Source organism: Notothenia coriiceps, unplaced genomic scaffold, assembly GCF_000735185.1.
Source record: "Notothenia coriiceps isolate Sejong01 unplaced genomic scaffold, NC01 NC01_scaffold00030454, whole genome shotgun sequence".
In the NCBI taxonomy this organism is placed as follows: domain Eukaryota; kingdom Metazoa; phylum Chordata; class Actinopteri; order Perciformes; family Nototheniidae; genus Notothenia; species Notothenia coriiceps.
Genome location: NW_011363155.1, coordinates 20,321 through 25,427, shown reverse-complemented (window position 1 = coordinate 25,427; position 5,107 = coordinate 20,321).

The window sequence follows — 5,107 nt, the reverse complement described above, 5'->3', positions numbered from 1 at the left end:
CTGCAGCAAATTGACCAAAACAAGGGGGGGGGGGAGACAGGAGGCGATGGACACAGTTACACTGAGGCCATCTGCTGTCTGCTGACCCCCCCCCAATACTACCAACTGTTACACCGATATTGATAATATCATGACTGAGAGAAAAAAGGCTTCACATTGGAGAGTTTTCCATGTAAGGAACATTGTGAAAGCATTGAATGGTTCAGTTATTATGCTCCAAACAAAAGGAGTTTGTTAAGGGTTAATAATTAGTACATTATTAGTATTTTGCTTTTGCTTTAGCAGCTGCAACATTCATGTGATTTTTCACTTGAATACAATAATATAATATCTATAATTCTGAAATCGTCCTGGGTCCATAATTATTTATGTTCTATACTTTAGAAAGATTTCAATTTAGATTTTTTGTTTCTTATTTGTATTAATACATGGCATGCGTATTACTGGAGTAAAAGATCTGAGTAATTCTAAATCATTGCTGATTTTTCGTCCGTCAATCACACTCACCAACACTCCCTCAATCACTCTCACTCACACACACAGAACATGAATTGCCGATAATGGAAGCCATAAGGGAAACTGGACTACATCACTGACAGCTACTTATGAAATCACATTGACTTCATAATGGGCAGTGATTGTGTGAATGGCTGCCGTTTATTAATAGAACGCACAACGATGGGGGCTGATTGGAGGGGCATGAAGCCAAAGCCTTGAAAATATACATGGAAACACACACACACACACACACACACACACACAAACACAGTCAATGAAGTAAGCATGTCCTTGGTTCCTTCCAAAAAGTCAATGGGATTTCTCCATGTGATTTTGGATAATTGCAGTAAATAATCTTTCTGTCAAACAATCGTTTATGATTCTTACACGTTTTGTTCAACAAGAAAAATCTCCACATATTAACACCACTTTATGATTTCTGAAGTAACCGCTAAGCTAAAGGTGGCTAACGTTAGGCAATAAAAGAACTGCAATACGGTCACATGATTTCACGTCACCACCGCTAAGCTAAAGGTGGCTAACGTTAGGCAATAAAAGAACTACAGCACGGTCACATGACTTCACGTCACCACCGCTAAGCTAAAGGTGGCTAACGTTGGGCTATAAAGGAACTACAGCACGGTCACATGACTTCACGTCACCACCGCTAAGCTAAAGGTGGCTAACGTTGGGCTATAAAGGAACTACAGCACGGTCACATGATTTCACGTCACCACCACTAAGCTAAAGGTGGCTAATGTTGGTCGTGGGGGTATTTATTTACTGACGTATATTTTGTCGTAAAAGAAGAAAACTTTAAAATATCTTCAGACCCTATTTCAGTCAAATGCTGACTCATTTCTGGGTTTAAGGACTCATTCCTGCACTCCTCGATAGCTTGTTGGTCTGGTGGTTAGCAGGATAATGTGAAAAATCATGATGTCGTATTTTTTTTATTTACTTTTAGTGAAAAAATAGTAGGATTTTTCTTAAAGCACAAGGAGACATTTATTCACTAAATTAGGACTAAAACCAACAGACTCAGTGACAGTTTTATTCCACAGGCCATAAGACTATTAAACACCTGAACTAAGAACATCCATAACATTCACCTGTTTGCAATTTACAAATGATGTATCACTTGTATATAGACTCTTATGGCAGACTCTATTTTATTGTATTTACTTGCACTATTTTCTCTGTTTATTGTGTTGCACTGTTGGAGGAGCCTGGGACCTAAGATTTTCAACGACATAACTGTAGCTATGTACGAATGACAATAAAAGCCTGGAAGCTTGAATCTAGGAGATTTCGTTTTTCTCTGACATCCTTCTCAACAGTCATGTTTGCACCAACTCAATACTATCAATGTATTTAATATTTGTACAAGCTTTTAAGTACATATATGTGCATGCATGTGTCTCTTTCCGAGCATTAATCCTTACATTTGTCATCGTTCTCTATGTTGGCCCACATTTCCATGACACTTTTTCATGAGTGCTTTTGATATTAACTTCAATGAGTTCAAAGTGAGCCAGTCAGTTTGAAACTCATCATAAACAAACTTTTAAACATTGATGTAGAAACACAAACTTATAAATATACACTGAGTTACAGCTTAAAATGCAAAAGCAAGCCTACAAACAGTTATTAAAAACGTTTTCTGGTTCTTTCTGGAGAATTTCCATCTTCTGCTACTTCACATTTCTAATCCAATACTTCACAGAGGTAGATATTGTACGTTTCAATGCACTGTCATCACATAATGACAATAATTATACAAATAGAGGGACAAAAGTAAAAATGTGCATTGATACCACAATAAAACAAAAATAGAACAGAATAGTTATATTGTATGCCCATGAGCAACGAGATATGGATATGGAGAGGGAAGTAGGATTAATAGCCGCCGCTCTGTGACTTCCACTCGTTACTGTTTTTATATCCAGACTAGTGGTCATTACCGTCTGACAGCGGTCTGTCAACAGGAATCTTCTTAGCCTGCAGATTACAATAAACCTGCCTCTGTGTTCTCTCCACGTACCTGTGGAGTGGGAAATGTCAGTGAATGAAGACGTATTTTAGCACTAACAGATGATGTGTTGCTCCGACTGACAGATGCTTTGAGTGCCTCGCTGCTGAGTGACAGCACACTGACAGGGCTTTTTGGTTTTGGTGTGTGTGTGTGTGTGTGTGTGTGTGTGTGTGTGTGCGTGTGCGTGTGTGCGTGCGTGCGTGCGTGCGTGCCGTCTTTTTTTATATTTCGGATATAACAGACAGGGAGGGACACATCCATGCAGAAAAAAAAGCACCTAGCGGGCATCTTTCAGGCTTGTCAAAAACAAGAAAAAGGCCACATCCAGACAGCCAAAAATGGGAAATTTGAACCCGAAAATAGCAGCTGTCTTCTGCCTGATTGGAACAAATGTATATGCGTCAAGAAAACAAAGGAAACACAACTGGGACGGGACTATTTGCTGATTCAGTGAAGCGTTCTACCATCTTTTATCATGTCTTTCCTGGACTCAGAAAGGTCATTTTTCTCAACATGTTGCCCATTTCTGCTCTCCTCTATAGTATTTGTCGTGTTTTATTTTACTGTTTCTTCTTATAATAGTACTATCATGTGCTTATTTCTTTAAAAAAAAAAGCTAAATCCACATCCAGACTGCCAAGAAGGGGAATTATGAACCTGAAAATAGCAGCTCTCTTCTGCCTGATTGGAACAAATGCGTCAGGAAAACAAGGAGAAAACAACTGGGCCGGCTGACAGTAATCTGGGGGAGAAGCTGTTGTTTGGCAGCTTATACTTTCACTCAAACTGATCCCTGATCTTGCGGGTCGTAATTACGTGCCGCCCCCCCTCCCTCTACGATTCCCCCCTCCCCATCCCTTCCTGCTACCATCCCACTCCTTTAAACCCCCTCTGGTATATAAGCAGCACTTAATTGGCCCAGCCAACCAAACGACCCGAGGTAAACATGCCAGGCAACCAAGCGGTCGGCGGGTACGACCCCGGGAAGTCCGACAACGCATCGTCCCCCTACTCAGTTCCCCGCACCCCGAACTCCGAAAACGAGGGCCACGGACCTTCCGGGCCGACAGTCCTCTTGTATCCGACGCGAGCGCGAGTGTCGTGTGCTTCTCTCTTCTTCTTCTCTCTCGTGCTGCCGAAGCAGGCAGAAAAAAGGTACTTGTTAGAGAACGGGTAGGGCGAGAAGGTTCTCGGACGCAATTCTATTGCGTTCATGCGACCCTCGATAAAGGTATCTCGAAGAGGACGGACCGAAGACTAGGTGGACGCGGAAAAGACTAGACGGGGAGAACTAAGAAAGGGAAGGTCAAATAAACGGGAGAGCTCGGGAGTGGGCGAGTACACCGCTCGAAAACCTCTACGGTAAGCGGGAGGGAGCAAAGAGGGAGGCCGGGAGGGAGAGCCGGGACGTATCAGCAGTGACCGGACCGTCTTCGTCACCCTCCGAAGAGAGAGAGAGAGATAGAGAGAGAGAGAAGAAGCAAAGGGAGACGAGCAAGGGAGACGAGAGGGGGTGTGAACGCGAGAGCGCGTGCGTGGGAGCGGAGCGGAGAAAGAGGAGCGGGTGAGGGAGAGCGCCCACGAGTATTGCACGCGGGAAAGGAGATCAAGGGAGAAAGTCGGGGAGAGCATAGAACACCATGTAAAAACAAAAATAACGGGGAAAGACAGTGAATCAGTCTGATACAGTTATGACGTTGCGTTAGACAACTTTGAGCGTACTGTACCGACGGACAAGTGTGACGTGACTCTTCTGACTTACAAATGAAAATTACACTGTAATCTAAACGAGTTCAATAATAACGAACTTTACAGATAGAATCAAATTAATGAAACGAAAATCACTTTTACATCGGAGACAATCCCCTTGCGGGTTAAGGGGGTTCCCTATTGAATTCATTTTAGCATTTCGCATTTTTTACCCACCGTAATTCATGATTTTCATCTGAAAGAGGGGAGGGGAAGTGGAAGGGTAATCGATCCCTCGCCTTGAATATGTGATAAAAACCTATATATAACACAAAAATAAATTACACCGTGAAAAATATAATGTAATAAATTAAACAAATAAACAATAAATACTAAACATAACATAAATTAATTAATTAAATTAACATCAATTAACCATAGAATTACATCCCAATAACATAATCAAACATAAAAAATAACCAATAAAGTAAATAAAATAAAATAAAAAAACCTCACCACCCATAAAGCTGGGAAGATTAAACAGAGCAAAGAACATAAATTACAGAGGGCAAGGATCGAAACTCAACATACGATCCATAAATAAATAACCAAGTAAAGCTAAATAAACGTTAATACAATAATGATGATTAAAGACCTAAGAGAGAACACACACCACACACTCCACACAGCGTTTTTCATTTCAGTATTCCTACTAAGGAAAGGGTGGCGGGCGGGCGCGAGGCGAGGGCCAGTCCGAGGTACCGTCCGACTTGAGTGCTGAGTCTGCAATCAAATTAGCGACAATCCGCCACATTCTGGTTCCGCCACTATGGGGCCGGGGGGCCGCAGACAAGATAGACTAGCTAATGCAGGAAGCGGGGCCTA